We start from the raw sequence: 20,084 nt of genomic DNA, 5'->3' as shown, positions 1-20,084 counted from the left end.
GTCCCATTGGTTGCTCGACACTTCCTGACGCACCAGGGACCAATGACATCACCGGCTCAGCTTCCGCTGCCCTGCCTCCGTCCCGGGTCATAATCGGCTTTGATTCGTGCCTTTTTTTATTCATTTATTTTTTTATTTATATATATTATCATATAAACGCTGCAAGCAATTTAAAAGCTGTGAATTCACCCAAATGAGGAGAGAGTGAAAGAGTTCAGCAGGCGTGTCCTTGGAAATAAACTACAGTGTTGTGATTTCCACTGCAATAACACCAACTTTCTTTTATTTGATCAATGGGAATGTTTTCACACTGCAATACCTTTTTTAATACACAATGCAGTTTAATGGAGTCCGGCAATTTTCATTCCCACACATAACAGCACAGTGGGATTTGACAGCCTCACAGTAAACAAGACGGAAGTAAAATGTCTCAATATTTTCTGCACCAGTGGCTTCATTCGTATGGTTCACTGTGACATTATGTTGAAAAGTATTAGAAATCAAAATGCTTCTGTTTGGAACAAATCAATGCAATTGTATGTAGGGGAAAAGAACAAAGTTATGCAATCATCAGTCCCCACACAGCAGCTGAAGCGTTACACACTCTGAGTTTAAACACTCAAACACATGCTAACGTTTACAGAGACATCTTTTGTGTGAAAGATGTCGTTTCAGGGACACTTGTTGCAAACTATTACACCTGCGATCAGCTCTGAGCGGCATGTAATGCTCTAATCAACACTTTGCACCTGAACAGACAGATGTGTGTTTGTGTTTTCACAATAAAAATCGCTGATTGCTCTGCAACAAGAGGGGAACATGTGAGGATGAACAGCACGGAAACAAACATGGCGCAGAGCCAAAAGAGAAAGGGCTCTGAATCCTCTCTGCTGCTGGCAGAAGGCCGTCTCATGTCCACACACACACACACACACACACACACACACACACACACACACACACACACACACACACACACACACACACACATGTACACACACACGGTGCCTTTATAGCTAAACAGAAATCTGCTATAGGCTGCATGGGGATGAGGAAGATGCAGAGAAAAGGGAATCCTAAAGAAATATGAATAATTCACAGGTGGATTGTTGAAGCGAGAGCAAACCGAACATTCTGCTTAATTGGATCTTCATTGGCGCGCATGAAATGGAAGCATGTTGGGGAAACTACACGTAAGAAGACAGATTGGTGGAGAAAACAAAAGGGCAGTATATCCGTCATATGCTTGCTGGTGGAGTATTATCAGATGTGCTCGTTGAAGCTTTTACACAGGATGTCCACATGGGGGAGTTGTGGGTCCACGCATTGCTCTATCCAAGTCCTCCTTCCATTTTGAATACATTGCATGTAGATTGTTCACTTAGCATGTATACAACTCTCATGGACTGAAATGAAATGCAAATGCTCCAGCAGAGCAAGTTGCGTGACTCATCCCGTTTGCTTTCCTTTTCGTGACCACTGCACGGATCACAGCTCCGACAGCAGGGGGCGCCACGGGGCGCCGCGGCTTCAGAACAAGCCAATTTATTCCCCGAGTTCACACCAGCTTCATTTGAGAGCCCCTCAGAGAGCTCCAATAGAGCCACTTAAGCCACTGTTCCCCAACATGAAAGAAGGCAAACCAAAATAGAGAGATGAACTAAAGGCGGGAAGCCGCAGGAGAGGCGTTTGATCTGGTTGTTCTGGGGCATCACTCGGAGGGGTTCGCTTCCCCGAAGGAGCGCCGAGGCCTGTTTGTCCCTTCAGAAGTCTAATGTGAAAAATAGGATACACTTTATTTCCGTCTGTTGGTGCGTATAATGAGGCCAACGAGGTCTGTGCGCTGAGAGCGGGAAAAAAGGAGACAACTGGAGATGAAGAAGAGGGAAAAGTGCAGCGGCGTCTGGCCAGCCTCGGCTAATTCGCCGTTAAACTTACGATTGTGTCTCGGTTGGGATCAATGAAGTTGCCTCGCTGTGGAATGAAAAAGCGAATTCTAGCCGCGGAGAGAATTAGCGGGATGAATGGAGCGAGGTGTGTGAACGCGGAGAGGTTGCAGAGAAGTGCAGCTCCTGAAAGGGTTCGGCTACATGCGCCGCCGTTGTCTCCTCCGTCTGTGCCATTACTGCACTGAATGGGAGGTGGAGGATGAACCCAGCGAACACTACCGGACATCACAGAGTTCAGATAAGTTCTAATGAAGGGGCTTTCCAGGCTGCGATTACCTCCAAGGGAAGAGACTGGTCCTCCCCAAAGAGGTTAATTAAAAAAGTGGCGGGGGCCCGAGCAGGGAAGTGTCTCCATCACCGCCGTGAACCCCGTGACCCCTCCATCCTGCAGGACCGACCGAGCCATCCATCACCGCTGGTTCCTGGGCTGTCTGGCTCCTGAAATCCCAGAGTGACTGAAAACACAGAAGTGTGTGTACAAGCAGCGACGGAAAAAGCCGAGAAAAAAAAAAATGACGCCACCGCCGAGACCGAAGTCCTCCGCAGGTAATGAAACCTCTCCCCTCTCAAGGATCAGACAAACACCATCTTGTCATCTTCCCTCGATCTTCGTCTGTTTTTATTGCCCTCCGTGTCCAAACATCTGTAGCGCACACACAGGCCCATTTATCACAACGCTGGACCGGCTGCCATCTTGTTTATTTCGTCTGTGCCCCCCCCTCCCGGGAAAAAAAGATTGCAGAAATATAATAATAATATTTGTGTTTGTTTAGCAACAGGAGCACACTGTTCAATACCCCGAACCACGGGGTAAGCGTTTAAGCTCGATGCTCGCCGCGAGGAGGAAGCGGACGGCGGGAGCGTCGCCCTCGTGGAACACAGTGGGAAGGAATCAGCCGCCATCAATGAAAGAAATCCCTCCAGCGATCCTCGCTGAGAGGAGAGATTTGTCATCCCTATTTCCCTAGTTCTGGGAGGCGAGGACAAAGGTGTGATAGCATGGAGGATGGAGAGAGACAGTGGGGACATGCTGGGAGAGAGAGAGAGAGAGATGGGTGGGATGTGAGGAAAGACAAAGAGAGAGAGCAGTGGTGCGTTTTGGTTGATTGGGTTTGAGAGAGGACAGAGAGCCCCGGAGCAATCTTACAGGGAAAAGTTAAACATTTTCATAAATCTATTCTCGTGGAGTTCACCTGCAGCGGCGGGAGGCTTAAATCACGTCACGCCTGATTGGTTGAGAGGGAGAAGGTTTGGAGGGTTCCTTTTCCGCCAAAATCCAGAGAAGGGAGAAGCATAATAAGTTCAGACTCCAAGTTAGAGTGCTTGCAGGCAATAAAGTGGAGAATGAGCAGTGGAGACTTGATGGAAGAAGAAGAAGAAGAAGAAGAAGAAGAAGAAGAAGAAGAAGAAGAAGAAGAAGAAGAAGAAGAAGAGAGTTGTGTGTGTGTGTGTGTGTGTGTGTGTGTGTGTGTGTGTGTGTGTGTGTTCAAAAGGAGGCTTACAACGCTGCTCTCCACTGCACCATCTCTTCACCTAAATTTCACAAATCCTCTTAAGTATTTATCCTGAATACGTTCCACAGGGATGCTCTGAATGATGACCCTTACATCTGAAGTAATGACTCCGAGTGCACGCACACACACACACACACACACACACACACACACACACACACACACACTGCTGGTATTGACAGTGCTACAAGAAGACATTGTATTATTAAATCTATGAATACGGTAAAAGTAAAAGTCCTCCATTCCAATTCTCACTTCAATTGAAGAGTGTCAATATATTTCATTTGCTTCACGTCTGTTCAAGGTGGAGCTTTCACTTCTAATATGATGCTGGATAGTTTAGTGAATAATAAAGCATTGCATTTGAAAAATATAGATCTACAAAGTGCAAAGTTATTTATACATTGTTTAAGGCCTTTTTGTGGGGATTTCAGGGTACAATGAGTCAGAATAGCCACACAATTCAATCTATTTCTATTTTTAAGCAGCCTAAGCTCAGGTTGCCTCACCATGCCGTCGGCCCCTGATGTGAACTGTGTTCTGACCTTGAGGCGCCTCGTCTTGTGTGAAGGAACCGGCAGGTGTTTTGATCAAGACCCGAAGAGAGCGACAGCGGCGTCGTTGTTTTTGTATGAGCGGCTCTCGAGGAAACGCCACGGGCCGAGCGTGCCGCCCGCAAAACAAACTTCTAAATGTTCAGTTCTGCAGACACTCTGTCTGCAGAGCGGCAAGGTCATTTAAAAAAAAAACAAGGCACTGGGAAAACAAATACACGGATTGATGTGCTCCCCAATGCAGATCAAATTCAGAGCCGGGCGTGTCGTTCGGCATGTAGGTGTATTCGTGTGTGTGTGTCAACCTCAGACGCTCAACCATCAGAGAGTGGCATTATGGAAATGCGGGAATCACCATGAAAAGGGCAGCCAGAGGCATGCTCGGGGTAATATTTAATATACAGCACATAACCAGCCAACCAACTGCCTCTCGCTCCCGTTTACCCTGTTTATGAGTCATGCCTAGACCTGCAGCCACTTCATCTAATCTCTTCTCCTCCCTCTTCATGTCACAATGTCAGCCAGTTCCCAGTCCCACATCTCCTTTCTTTCCACACAGCTTTGCCCTATAGCTCCCTCGTAGCTTTAGACCCTGCAGCTTTAACCTTGCCCACCCACCTGTGCACCTGTTAGCCCAGTAGCATACTGTATACTGGCCCACTTCTGTTCATTCGCCACCAGATTGTCTATTAAGCGTCTCGCCATTTCCTCTGGCCGCCTACGTTTTGGCTGTCGTTAACCCCGGCCTTCCTTTTGGGCACCTGCTCCCTGGGCTGGTCCCCTTCTGGATGAGTTTGCCTCATTTCCCCCCGCCTCCCTGGTTTTGACCTCGAGTTTTCATTTAATTGGATCGGTCTCAGTGTCATGCTTTTCGGTTCCAACTGGTTTTGGTGAGCCTTTTTTGAAACACCCTCCTCTCTGGTGAGAAAGCAGCAGCTTCTTCATTAATTGTTTCCCACCTGGGCCTTGTTCAGCTCTGCTTATTATTCAGACCTTCACCACCAACCAGCTGATAACCTCCAACTGCTGCGAGCAATTAACAAGAGTTCACCTACTGTAGCGTCCAGAAGGAGGCATCCCTTTAGAGCCAGAGGAGAGAGAGCAGGGAAGGTTACAGAGAATAAGAGAGAGAGAGAGAAGGGATGGACTCTTGTATATTCATTCAAAGGGAAATCAATACTAATGAATTGGTTGGTCCATGCAATGTGCTGATAAGGAAATTATCTGTTTTTAGGAGGATGCTGCTTGTGCACATTTGTGTGTATCTGTGTGTGTGACCAGAGGCCGATAAGGATGTTTGTTATCAAGGATGGACAACCCACTCTGCGAGGTACAGCAAACACAGGTGTCCCGACCCATTAGGAAGTGGTTGAAGCTAAACACATGGTCAATATCTCGGGTGTCATATCGATTAAAGCGTCCGTGACCGGTTGGCTGTGGTTCAGATGATAAAGCCGATACAGATGAAGCAAATAGACAGTCTCTTATTGAAGCAGGCGTTGTCAAAAACATTATCTCCCTGAGTTGATGAATGCTCCATCACAGCGTTGGGATTTTTTTGGGTAACGTAGAATACTGAAACCTGGGCCGTTTGGATGCAGCCAGAAGCGGAAAAAAGCAGTCGCAATTTTGAGTTGTCACACTTCTGAGTCGGTCTCAGTGAGGTGCAGCCAACACAGATTGATTATGTGGTTAAAAAAATCTGAAAAGAAATTGCTCGGCTTCTCAAAGACTGCTGATTATTTGTGTGTGACAAAACGTTGGATGTCCCTCCAGCCGCCGCTCCGTCACTGCAGCGCGCACATCGCTAGTCACGACGTATTTACTTAACTAATGGACGATTTGCTCAACACTCAACAATGAAATGCTTGATGCCGGTAATTACAAAAGCTTCGAGAAGCCAGGCAAAGTCAGGTGTGTGACAAAGCGGTGGTGGGTGGGAGGGCGGCTCCTCTCCAAAAGTGCTAATTAAAGTAGGAAGGTGTATGAAAATGCTACAAATTAGCACTTATTTTCCCCGGTGATATCGAGCATTTTGCAGGTTGCACGGGTAAACATATTTGCTCTGCCTATTTATTCTGCACATATTTGTTGGCCTCCAAAGTTCCGCGGCGCCACAGCGAGCATATAGTTGGGAGGTTTTACAGCAGATAACAATAGAATCAGGAGCGGCGCAGATCAAACGATTTTTATTCCTGTTGTAACTGGGAGAAGAGGGCTCCTTCGGTGTCTCTTCTGGGACCGCTGCTCCACATTCTGATATCCAATTTCCCTTTGTTTTCTCTCTTGGCCCCTTTGAAATATTTAGTGAGAATCCCTGACGAACATGTACACACATATTAAGAGTGTGTTTGTGTGTGTGTGCACCTTCGCATTCACACTCCCTCACGGCATCAATCACACACTGTGCACTAAACATCTGGATGTGGACAGTCTCTCCCTCAAGACCACTTCAGATCTCCCCCATTTCGGCAGAGAGCTCGTCCAGAGGGACAGCTTCTCCGAGCCCCGGCCCCGGCGCCACGGAGGCTACAGCGGCTCCACCGATGAATCTCCCTCAACAACCACCCGGCTCCTTCAGTCCTCCATCTGTCTCTCCCCTCCGTTGGACCAGCGCTTACAACCCTCCTCCCACGGGTTGGACTTCGTCTTGCCACTTCAATAGTTTGCTGCCTTCAATGGCAGAAGTTGAAAGTAAGAAAAACCCTCGCGAGTAAACTTGTTTAAAGGGTTGCAGGATTTATGAGGAGGAAGAAAAACACGGCATACAAGATGTGTTGACACATCTTCAGAGGACGGTATGCATGGCCTTCCATACAAGTGTGTAATAAACCATTATTCCACGGTGCTGCTGCAGCTCCACAGTCCCCGGCTTTGGCCTTAACCCTCGACAGAGAGCTCTCTCCCAGCGTCTCCCCTGCAATCTGTAGCGCCTTGTTAGTGCACACGCGCCATATGAGGCCTGTTGTATTAGTTATTCCAATGCATGTCTTGTTATCCATACTGATGAGAGAGGGAATAGACCAACAGATGGCCGGGGAAAGAGGGAGGCACAAACACAAAACCATCCTCCAGGAATGTGAGGATCACCTGCGCAGGCCGAGAGACTCGCAGACAAAAAAAAACGCCAAATATTTCACCGCACTTCTGCTCCATTCTCCACAATGGCTTGGCAACGAGGCGTGCAGCCGGTGTGTGTGTGTGTGTGTGTGTGTGTGTGTGTGTGTGTGTGTGTGTGTGTGTGTGTGTGTTTGCATACGGATTGCCAGAGGAGATTAAATCTGCGCTCCCTGTTCCAGGAGTTTCCTATTGGATCTCGGTTATCTCCAGGTCTGAGAGGTATTAAAGAGTATCAATAATGTGGTTGTTTCTCAGATATGAATCTTAAAAAAAAGGAGAATGTCCCCACTGGCTTTTGCACCGCAGAACATTTCATGGACGGCATGCAAACACAGCTCGCTCTTCCATCTCTGGAGGACGTCCACATCCAGTTTCGGATCGTTTATCTTCTAACAGAAAGCATTTGCTAAGATAATTGGTGATATGCTTATAAATGGGACACCACCTGGTGATTTACCTCAGAGTAATACGATATATATATATATATATATATATATATATATATATATATATATATATATATATATATATATATATATATATATATATATGAATACAAATCAGACTCTCCTTAGATAAAGAAACATATCCCTGAAGGTAAATATTACTACGCTCGTCTGTGATTTAGTTTTTTCTAATGAGAGCCCGTACCAGGCATTGATGGACTTTTATCATTTCATTTGAAAAAAAGAGAAGAGGTTGAAAGCACTCACGTCCTGGATGAAAACCTGCCTATCAGTCCTTTTGAAGACTCATAGTCATACATTGTTTATTAATCCGGTATAGGACATTATGTTGCTCTTAGCTGGAAAATAGACCCATTAGTGTGTAACTGCACGGGAGGCAGAGAGGAGGAAAAAAAAACCTTAAAAGGTTTTCCTATCGCACGAGTTATATTTGTGAGAGCAGCCCGGCAAGAGAAAGACAAACTAACAGCAAGAAGAAACCAGACAGTGAGCTGGAGGTAACATCCAGACTGGGTGGTGTTGTTATGACTCTTTTCCACCGTTGTCCACATGACCTTTGCCTTTGTGCCGTGTCCCGGCGGGCTGCTTCTTCCATCTGACACAATGAAGACAGACGGGCCGCTGTGAGACGTGCTCTCTGTGCTCTGCTTTGTCCGATTTCTTATTTTTTCCCTTCTTCTTCTTCTTCTTCTTCTTCTTCTTCTCTCTCTACGGGTTTCCTGTGACTGTCACGCACCTGCATGGACTCCATTAAATAAAAGATGTCAGTGTCTGTGCAATCTTATTCAACCGTGCATGTGCACACCGGGACGTGAAGGGAAAATATGTCACCGTGAACAGAAATGTACACGTGAAGCTAGCGCGCACATACTTAGGACCCGTAATCAGCTCATGTCCATCTGTTGAGGGAGTCTAAAAAACTTATATAATGATCATATGTGACTTTTCTACACGGATGTGGAAGATCTCCGCTTGCTTGATCAATCTTATTTAACTTACCGTAAAAGTCGGGTTACAAGCCGCTCCTACCTCTGGTCAGTGTCCAGGCGTAGCAAGCTAGGAGCAGCGCTAGGAGCAGCGCTAGGAGCAGCGCTGCTAACTCCCCGCTCCTGCTGCTAGCTCCCCGCTCCTGCTGCTAGCTCCCCACTCCTTCCGCTAGCTCCCCACTCCTGCTGCTAGCTCCCCACTCCTTCCGCTAGCTCCCCACTCCTGCTGCTAGCTCCCCACTCCTGCTGCTAGCTCCCCACTCCTGCCGCTAGCTCCCCACTCCTGTTGCTAGCTCCCCACTTCTGCTGCTAGCTCCCCGCTCCTGCTGCTAGCTCCCCACTCCTTCCGCTAGCTCCCCACTCCTGCTGCTAGCTCCCCACTCCTGCTGCTAGCTCCCCACTCCTGCTGCTAGCTCCCCACTCCTGCCGCTAGCTCCCCACTCCTGCTGCTAGCTCCCCACTGCTGTTGCTATTGCCCTCTGCCCAAGTCGGGTGTCGAGCCGGGGATAGTCCCACTACCTTCGGTGGTTGTCGGGGAGCTACCGGAAGTTAGCGGGGAACTAGCATGAGCGCTATCTGGCTACAGCGGGGACACAAACGGGGACACTGACCGAATGTAGTAGCAGCGTGTAACCCGACTTTTACGGTAGCCCGTAATCAGCTCATGTCCATCTGCTGTAGGAGTCTAAAAAACTACAATAATGATCATATGTGACTTTTCTACACGGATGTGGAAGATCTCCGCTTGCTTGATCAATCTTATTTAACTTAGCTCAAGCTCCATGTGTTATTAATGCCTCAGATAATCAACCTGTGATGTCGGCTACATAATGAATGAATGTAAGTCGCTGGCTTTGAGTAATGAAGTGAGGATGCACTTCACACTCTAAGGAAATCGCCGGGCACCAAGTATAGCGTTTGATTCATGCGTTCGGCCTACTGCAAACCCACTGGGACCGACTGCAGAGCACCATTAGTTCTGTTGTCATTGCTAACTGCATCACACATGAGACTTTGCAACATAGAGAGAATATTGCTTTTCCAATTTCGCTCTTTTAGATATATGGACCACTGATATATACAATGAGCTCATTGATTTTTCACTCCAGCCTTAAAATAGTCCGGGAAACCTTTGCTAGTAAAGACAATTTTCAACAGATTGTATCAACGGTGTTTTTTCTTCTTCTTCATATTCCCTTTCTGCTCTTCCACGTCTGTCCATCAGCGGCTCAATTTCATCACAAAATATTTTGCCGACTGCAGCGCTCTGGGTAATAACCAATGCAGGGGGAGGGGTGGCAGTTAATATTATCAAGTGGACCTGAGAACCGCTCCACAGGTATTGGAAATCAATATCTTTAATAATGAAAACCTACTCTTGGTGCATTCTGGGAAGCTTAGAGCAAAGCATCTGACCAGGTGTCAAACTTATCGGCGCTCCTTTATGACACCTGACTGGATTTAACCACTCACCACTGTTTACTGAACACATTCAACAGGTCTGATGGCGTGCCTTAATAATTCTTATGATTTTATTATGGAAGTGAAAAGAAAAAATAAAGGCAAAGTTTGAAAAAAAGGTCGGGAAAGAATTCAGAAACCTGCACAGAAAAACTCTTCTAGTTAACAAGTGTTGAAGATGTCAACTTGCTTTTTTTCACGTGAAGCGGTGAGTCTCACAGGTTTTTGAACAGAAAAAAAAAAACGTGCAAATATCATCACATAAAACTGTAATATGAAGAAAAAAAAAATTAGAGATGGCAGCTCTCCCTGACTGGGCTGTAATAGGGTTTTTTATGAGCAGCGGCGTAAAAAGAAATGTAGTGATCTGTGAAAAAAGGAAGGGAAAAATTACAAAGCGCCTCGGAGGGCCTGTCTCGTTATTATTAGTTTTAGATGAAAAACACAAACGATACCCGAGAGGCGGCGCCGTGCGGCGGGCGCTCTGACATTTGAAGATGGAGGGTGGGAACAGGAAACGTCCCGAAACACACTTTGGATGGAAGAAGTTGACAAACCAAGGTTGGGATAACTGACCCAAAGTCAAAGTCAAAGTTTACAGTTGAAAAGTCTGCGGTCCTGGATACCTCATCCCTTCATACCTCATATTTAAATACACCTTCACTTTACTATAACACTTTCACTTTCACACTTACATTTCACCTTAACCTACTGTTATCTGTGTGTTAGTGCCCTTTATTTAAATGTTATATTCTATTGTAGATTTAATTTTCTTGCACTCTGTTTATTGTTTAATTTTATGCGTCACCCGCCATGACACACTCCTTGTATGTGAAAACGAGGAAATAGAAGAAAGATAGCGAGTTAGCACTTATAATAAGTACATGCTATTTAGCATTAGTTAAGCATGAGTAAACACTTAATTCATCATTTATAAAGCATTGGTCCAACATGAACACTCATTAGTAACTCATTAGTATGCAATTCATAAACAGTTTTACATGTTTTATTCTTGATTAATAAGCTTGACTATTATGCGCTGCATGATTGGGTTTTCATTTTTTATAAATGATGGATTCCCCATTTGTATATTAAGTATTAAGGACTTATAGATGATTAATAAGATAATTTATAAAGTGTTAGTAAATGATAAAAAAAATGGGTATCACTTTATAATAACTACACACTGTTTAGCATTAGTAAAGCATGAATACATACACACTTAGTTAATCATTTATAAAGCATTATTCCAACATGAACACTCATTAGTAACTCATTAGTATGCAATTCATAAACAGTTATACATGTTTTATTCTTGATTAATAAGCTTGACTATTATGCATTTCATGATCGGGTTTTCATACTTTATAAGGATTTATAGATGATTAATAAGATCTTTTATAAAGTGTTAGTACATGATAAAAAAATAATAAATGTAATTTAGTCATGCTTTTATTTATACATATAATGATTTAGATATGCACTAATAGAGTATGTTAACATGTGTTTTATGAATTTGTTTTATTACTGCAATTCATGATTAATTCAGTAGTTACTACTCGTTAGTTAAGTATGTTCTGTGACATCATCTAAAGTGAAGACTATCTATGCCTTACAAAGCATTAATACATGTTATGATCAATATAGGTAGTTACTAGTCATTAGTTAAGTATTAGTTAAGTATGCTTTTATTTTTCAGACAATTATATGAATAACCATTTTACTAATTTTAAAGGTTTACGCTAAACTTGTATTCTAACACCTGCTTTACTGTTGAATGGAAAGAAAGAGGGAACGGAAGCATCAACGAATAAGATCCTTCTTCCCTTTCACAATAAAAGCTCAGGGCGTGTACACTGCAACACTGTTAACCAGAGGGAACTCAAAAAGGAAACTCAGTGAGTAGCTTGCAGTATATACTATATATAAATAGTCCCTCTTCTTTTTGGATGTGGTATTTGTTATTGAACTCTTAAATATAATTGTGTTTTTAGACTTCTTATTTTGATTGCAGGACCTTTTTTTGGAATATATGTTTGCGACCTTTTTGCTTGTCATTGTTTTAGTTTTTTTCTGATTCAGTCTCATATGTTGAGGTCCTGTTTCTGTCGGGGTCCACACATGACTCAGGCTTTTTTATTGGAAAAACTCGGAGTGAAGATAAACTGATTTATCCTAAAGCCGGGGCTTTGCAGCTCCCGATCCCCTGACCCTCGACTGAGATCACTGAGATCCTCTTCTCTGACTCTTTGTGGACTTTTTTTGAAGAATGTTGAATGAACTGCAGCCCAGTTTTCTTGAGCAGTTCCACTGGTTCCCATTTACCGTATAATGGTGTTTTAATATTATTAATTTGCAACTTATTTGCAAACTAAAATGTAACATTTTTTTTAAGTATTAAAAGACAGTTTAAAGTTGATCTACCCCCGATGGCTTCTCCATTTCCGCCCTATATTATCCACACTTAATTAGTTTAAATTAACAGTTTCCTCAAAGCTGCTCTGAACAATGTGTCTTAATCTAGTAACTATGGATCGGATGACTGCGTATTGAGTAAGGTCGTTCAGAATAATAAACTCACAGCAAATGAACGCCTGACTTTGCCATTCTGCAATTTACTCACCTCTACACAGCGTTTTAGCATCTCTCAGCTGATTGCTCTGGTTTTATGGCCTGCAACTTTACTGTTTTGGCCCAGACTCCTCGTCAATCTCATCAACCTCTTCTTCCGGCCACAGCGGGCAGCTGTTTTTAATGATGAAGCACCGATAAACTGACTGTATACCTGTTCAGCACCAAATGACAGCAGGATTCAAGTAGGAACGAGATGTTGGTGGAGACCAAAACTGGAGATAAAGGGAAAATGCATATTAGTAAGTACATTTTTATGTTGTATGTGTAAATCAGCGACTTGTTTGCCATCATAACGGCCAGCTGCTAACACACATTTGCCCCCTTAAAGTGACAATACATCCCTATTGGGTTTACTGTGCGTTCCACTGCCCCCTAGTGGTGAAAACTAAATCAAAGAATGCAGCTTGAAAAGAAATCTCTGCCTGTATTATAAAAAAAGCTCTTGAGCCACAAGGTCCTTCTCCTCTTACTCATCTTACTCCAGACCTCCATTGAGAACATTCTGAACATTCAAAAGAACTACAGTGTGCGTATGGTGCGTATGGTCACTATTTATTTCGTCTTGGCAAATATTCTGAACTCGCCGGCCTCCAGCGTGTCGAGACTGCCTTTGTCCAGGTTACTAAAGCCTTTCCTTTTGAAACATGCGACCACAACTGTTCATTTCTTACGGTTTTAGAGAACTCAGAGGGCGTTAATATGTTCTTTTGAATGACGTGGAAACATGTTTAAGTCACATATTTACCTTTTAAACCAGAACACTATACTGTTGTGTGATTGTGTCCCTTAGTGTGGGTGTAGTGGCATACATTGCTGCTTTTTGTTGTTGTTGTTGTTGTTGTTGTTGTTACTGCTAATGATGGCGATCAAAGTCCCACATCTTTAGATCTTACATGGTAAATACAATTCCAATCCCTTGGAGACCCCTTTTGTTCCTCACCACCAAATAGGAACTAACTTGAGTAAAAGCACACCACTTCCTGCATCGACTGTGACTGCAGGATTGTCTATTATAAACATAATTCCCGGGGAGGCTCGGGTGATCTTTCTGTCGCTGGTGACTTTCTCTGTGTCTTTTTTTTTTCTGAAGAGGGACACTGTGGGGAATTGAGTTGAGTGCTGCTAGAATCCAACACTGTTCCTCATTTAATAGCGGTAGCATCATAAAAGACGTGCACAAAAAGATGCTCCTCTTTTTTATTTGCGAGAAGAGAAAACTGAAAGATGATAACCATGGGAGAGGCTTTCAGCATCCATTTGACCACGCGCCTCGTGACTCAGCTTTGGTGGTAAATGCGCCACCAAACAAACAAATAGCCGTACAAAAATCACAAGTCAGAGTCAGTGCTCTCCAAAGTAAAAGACTTTCTGCACTTCACAAGATGCATTGGTATTTAAAAGAGAAGCAGTCGGAAAATACGACTCGACTTAACCTCGAGGAATGTTGTAACGCTTCAGACTTTCTCACATTGGCTGTGTTTGTGTCTTTCTCACTGAAATGGTGAGACATAATGTTGACGGTGCAGTATATCAATACCCGTCACCTGGGCCCTGGCACTCGCTGTCATGTATGGGGAAACCGCGCGAGGCCGGGTTCCTTCGTTCCGCGACTTTGATGGGATGACACGTCCTCACGAGAATGAATCACCGGCGCCAGCGCATCATCCCAGGCTCATGCCTCTTCATTTTCATGGCTGTCTACCTTGAGCATGACACACAGAGAGAGAGAGAGAGAGAGAGAGAGAGAGAGAGAGAGTGATACACAGATGCAAAGGGAGACCAATAAAATATACCTTTGAACATAATTTCCATCTCTGACAGCCGCGAGAAAAGATGGATATCACACGGCGGCAGCCATAAACGAGAGAAGAAAAATAGTGAGAGAAAAGCTCGAGTGTGACAGCAACACTTATTGTCGAAGCCCGAAGAGCCCAATCACCTGAGCGCTTGACCACTTTGCTCACCTTTTAAATTATCCTCCAGGGCATACACTTGGCAGGTGTACACATTTTGTCTGCAGTAAAGTTTATTTTTGTAACGTCATAAATTTGAGGGCATATGGGGTCAAGTGCTAAGATGCACGTGCAGAGAATTTGCCCAATGCTTATTTTGTTGTTTGATGATTTCTTTACAAAATACAAACATTGCTCCACCAATGCCTTGTTTTTGTCTGCTATATCCACCATGATATTTGGATTAAAGGGTCAATCCCATATTTTGGTAAACTCTTCTCACTGGTTCACTAGTAAGCTGCTGCTTCGTGTGTGTGGTTCCTGTCTGCCAGTAGACCTGATATTTGGATTAATGCCACAGAACAATTTTAGTTGTGTGAACTGGACAGATGAGACGGCGCTCACAATCTTTTCCAGCGTGGGTGAGCAAAACCCTATTGATTTCTCTTCTGCAGGTGGATTAAAAATCACGTTTGCCATCTCAAGAGAGCGGTCTGGGGATGACTTCAGACGGCGAGACGGACAGACAGAGGGAGAGATAGATTGTTAGCTGGAAGTCTGACATTTGGATGTTTTCTCTCTGACATTTCTGCAGTCAATCAAATGAGGTCCAATCTATCATGCCAAAAAAACAGCATGTGGAGGTAGTCCACCTGACTGGATTCTGAGAAAAGGGAATAGTCTAATCTAGATGAACATTGATTGTTACCGTAGAATATGTCTGAATGTTGTGACACACACATTCTATCACATTTTCAAGGGCAGGTCCTAAACTTCTTTCTTCTTATTCAAAGTTTCTTTTCAGGTTCCACTTTTTCTTTCCTCGCTGTGATGCATTCTGATCTCGTCTTCTACTTCGCTGAATTCACGTTGCTTTCCATTCAAATTTCCAGAACACTTGTGTGTATTTTAATGACGTTCTCAACAATCCAAGGTCAGTTTTTTATGTAAATCCACAGGAAAAAAAAGAGTATAGTTTCACAAAATCTTGGTCCAGGCATGCCGATTGAAGCTTGGTTGCTAAAACATGCGCAACTAGCTGGAAGCTACCAAACCAGCTGAGGCTAACAAGCTAGGCTGTTGCTAAGCAGGCTAACATTTACCCTGCGGTCTTGTTGCACGTTGCTACAGGTGCTAAAATACAAATACAACTAACGTTAGAATTTCACTCACCGAAAAAACCTGCAGCACATTACTTCTTCATCCAATCAATCAATGTGTTTGTCAAATGAAACCTGACATGGTAACGTTGCAACTCCATTGAAATGCATCAGCTCCTTCAATTTGTGCATTAGCTTTAACGCTAGTCGCCAAATAGCTGACACACCTCCTTCTGTCAGATTAGTAGAAAGAAAAAGAACGATGCGGTTAACTGCCGTTGTCCGGTATTCTTGGATTTAACCAACTTTCATGGACATAAAATTTCCTTCTATTCCATTGAAAATTGATGCCAGCAGCACAGAGTTCATAGAGATTGATTTCCTTTTGGAGTCAGCATCCAGTGGATATTTTGATGAACTGCAGTTTTTGGCACTTGGCTTCATCTTTTAGCCTCGGGAGCTGGCGCTTGAGTAGAGCTAGTTAGCTGCTAGACTGTGAGGGGCAATTCATATCTCCTGTTGTAATAGGCTACTGTCTTAGAGAGAGAGGGGTTTTTGAAGCGGCTGCACATTTAGCATTGCGTCATGATGCGATCAGTCCCTAAGGAGGATGGACAGGAAGTTAAAATCTATATTGGTTATGTGGCTTTAGCAACAGAAATGTGTTTGCAAGACGTGTCTAGTTTCTTTTATGTTGCATAGTCAAAGCTACACAGTGAGCTGACAGTGCAGATAAGCTCCGATTGTCGGCCTGTATTTTCCTGCCTCTCTAATGCTGTTCTAATACCATCTCTCCATCCCGTAGGAAAAGACCCCTTTCTACCTGTGATCTCCCTGCGCTGACACTATCTGCTCAGTATCTTTGCTGATGCAATGCAAAATGACAGCCCCAAGTCCTCTGTTCCACTGCCAGATAACGGTGCAGGGGGCCCATAAAGCAGAAAATACCAAATCACATTTCTGCTAATACCCTTAGTGGTGACAGCCTTCGTCTTAGTGCACTTGAAATCCGCAGCAGCAGAAATACCAAGCGTTGTCCTACTCTAGTGGCTCTGCAAGTTTGCTAGAAAAAACTCTTTTATTGAGTTTGCATTGAGGGGAACAAAGAAAATGCCAAAGAAAGCATCAAAGCCGGAACAGCATGCAGGAGGGTTGTATAAGAGGTCACGGTCATATCGAAGCAGCAGCTTTTGAATGTTTTGTTTATGAACAGAAGCAGTTTTTCTGTAAATCTACATCTATGGGGGAAAATTCAACACAGTTATTTGAGTATAGCTGAGATACTCAGAGGGAACTAGATGTAGAAGATGATCAGGATGTCTACCAAATTCCTCCATGTGGTATTTCTGGGAACCGCCCTGGAGCGATACCAAATCCTCTCTGGACAGTATTGGAGATATCTCAGAAAAGGGTGGAGTATGTAGGTGGAGATGAAGACATCTTCAACTGTGATCCAAAAAGACTCAGCATTGGAAAATAGGTGGATGGGCATGTTTGGGGTGCTATAGGCTGATGATTTCCCATCTGCACGCTGAGGCAATCAGGATAATCCTGCGCTCTTCCTGCCCCGGCCTGGCCATCGAAGGTTGGCCCACACAGGGTTTCGTCTCACTCATCAGAAACAACAATACCAGCCGTCTGGCGGTGGCAGGATGCCAGCAGCAGGTGGCATGACTTCCAGCGATGTCCTGTGGCACAACGACAGAGAGGCCATGTGGTCGCCGCTCCAACACAGTAGTAGACCCTCTGCCATGGTGGAAGTCCCACCAGTCCTACTCCCCGGTCCCCCAACAAAGACGCTGCTCAGTGGCCTGGTCTTTGCTATCAAACAGGGCAGTGATTCACTTTCCCTCACATGAAGAAGCTTTTCTACTATTATTAGGTGTTCTACTATTGCTATTTTACTTTAGTTCTTATTTGTTGCTCATTGAAAGAAAGATGAAGCGCTGTTAAAAGCAGTGATAGCACTGAGGTGACTATAACAGTATATATAATGTCCGACCTAGAGAGGGGAGGACGACACTGTGCAAACACATGCTAAGCCCTCAGTCTAAACATAGACCTTGCCATGGCATATCAAGCTTACACTTTGGCAAGCGAGGACCGTCCCTGTTGGAATCAACGGGCTAGATCAGTGGAACGGGAGGAGGACATATGTACAGCATTGACTAGATTTGCCTTTGTTGGCTTGCTGTCCTCCCACACTCTGCTTTGCAGGAAGGATGGGTGTGGGGCTGGAAATGTATTCTCGACTGTCTGGTGTTATGCTCAGGTCTCTACGGGTTCAGGTTTAGGACTCAGAGGAGACCATGTGGGCATGAGAGATTCATAGTGCAGGAGGCATACAGAGTTGACGTTTTTCTTGGATCTGCATGTGTTGGCTGTGCTGTGCTAACTCTCTGTTTTGAAGGCGGATAAGTCACATTTGTTCCAGGTTAACTGGCAAGAATAACAGTTTGCTTTGAGTTATATGTTTTAAAGGACAGGTCAGTCAATACAACATTCACATGCCACGTCTACTGTAAGTTTGAAAGTTATGCTCATTGTTAGTTGGTATTTGTTTAGGCTATTGCATGCAGCTTTACCGGCTGCCGTTTTGACCCAACAACATTGACATATTGTGAAACCTCACAATAGCTTTGGTTGATCTTCAGAATGCAATTTTTTTTTGCATGGAACAAGGACTGAAGATGAAGTTGTTTTGTTGTTGTCTTCCCTTGAAAGTTTTATTTAGAAATGTCCCACTCCGGATGAATTCCAATAACCTTTGGTGATGCCTTCACTTTTTATCTGGCACCATCTTCTGGTCAAATCTCCAATTGGTTCACTCTGTGGTTGATTTAAAAATACCTGCAAAAACTAATGATATTAGCGTCAGTGTCAGCTGTTCTTGATCTTTAGAGCTAATTAGCAAATGCATGCGTGCTGCCACTTGCTAAACTAAACTCAGTGAACATGGTCTATCGCGTTAGCATGTTTGCATTGACGTTAGGCTCGTTGGAGATGAGCCAGTTCGGCGCAGAATCGATCACCGGCGATCACATCGGCGCCCAATGCATGCTGGGTAGATTTGTGTCCGACTTGATCCCAACTTGCTCTGACGTCACGCACACGTGGTCAACGTTACTCTCACGAGAGCAAGGCGGCCATAGATTTTAGAGCTGCTTTCCACTGACTGATGGGAAACGCCTGGCTGTCGGCACATCAGAGAGCTGATTGGCTCTTAGATTTGGCAACAAACACCACTTCTTTCGTAGAAAATCCTTATTTTTCTGTGTAGTTATAATACTTACATGTTGGCGTGCAGCCTCACAGCCGCTGACATGGCTGTAGAATCATTTACCAATGAGCAGTTGTTGACAAAAAAGTAAGTGTGTGTATTTTCTATATGGATATAACTAATTTAACTAAAGTATTTGAGTTCCTACAGTAATTGTCTGGCTCTGTACTGTCACATTAATCCAGTTCAGTCAGTATAGTCAGTTTCCAGAGTTTTCTTGCTCTGTATAGTCGAATCCCATTCTGCGACTTCCTTTTTAATCACCACTTCATTGGTGACAAACCATTGAATATGTATGAATTGCCGCACTGACGAGAATGACTCATCGACAATAGAGGGGGAGATTACGTCCCTCCACTGAGTGTGTGCACTGTGAATGTCAAAACACACAAAGGGATGAAAAAAAGCAGAAAGAAACACACGTGGCAAAACCAAACACAAAAAAAAAACGCACACAGACACAAACAACGTCGCAAATGCCGTCATCTTCACACAGAGACACATTCTGCAGGCTGTTTGGTATTTCTGGTGCAAACCTCTCAAGACATTAATGAGTAAAATGTTAGCCCATGTTGGGCGGATGGATTTTCACACCAGGCAAATTCTGCCAGAGAGGTTTCACACAGAGACATTGTTTAATGATTCACACATATCAAATAAACACTCACGCACACACACAGGAATAAACACAGATTTCGGGAACACATCGTTGGAAGTCGCCTACTGCAGGCATGAGGCGCTGTGTGTCTCCCATTCTGTGTTCGCTGGCTGCCGATGGTTTGGATATAACTCATTTCTGAAAGCTAAAGCCTGACACCCCACTGCGTCTCCTGTTGGCTTACTTTTGTTTTTGTTTTTCCGCTGCTCTCATATTGCTTTCCACGGCTCGCTCACTTGAGAACAATCTGCCTGAATTTACTGCAGCTGTAATGTCGTTTCCCCCCCAAGTTAAGGTGACCTCCACCCCAGGTTGTGAGCAGTCTGTCAGCGTCTACTCCTGCTGCTGCTAACGACGGCGACGAGTGTCTTCTTGTTTTTTCATGGCTTTTTGCAACAGATGCAAGGCA

This window comes from Taurulus bubalis (assembly GCF_910589615.1).
Source record: "Taurulus bubalis genome assembly, chromosome: 19".
Classification (NCBI taxonomy): domain Eukaryota; kingdom Metazoa; phylum Chordata; class Actinopteri; order Perciformes; family Cottidae; genus Taurulus; species Taurulus bubalis.
Note: the sequence above shows the minus strand (reverse complement) of the source record.